The following is a 232-nucleotide window of genomic DNA, read 5'->3' on the forward strand; positions in this document are numbered from 1 at the left end:
TGTGGCCGGCCTCTCCACAGCTCTGACTGCCCGGGAGGCGGTGTCGGTGGGACCCCACAGGTGCACACCCTCCCGCCCCGCTGCGCGACCCTGACCCCCATCCCACCCAGACAGGAAGCCCCCGCAGGGTCTCCCGAACGCCCTGACCCCGCTGCACCCCTCTGACCCTTTCCCCCTAAGGCAGCGCCAAGCACCACGCAGACCAGCTCCTCAGGCCTTCTCCCACCCGCAC

This window comes from Rhinolophus hipposideros, assembly GCF_964194185.1.
Source record: "Rhinolophus hipposideros genome assembly, chromosome: 1".
Classification (NCBI taxonomy): domain Eukaryota; kingdom Metazoa; phylum Chordata; class Mammalia; order Chiroptera; family Rhinolophidae; genus Rhinolophus; species Rhinolophus hipposideros.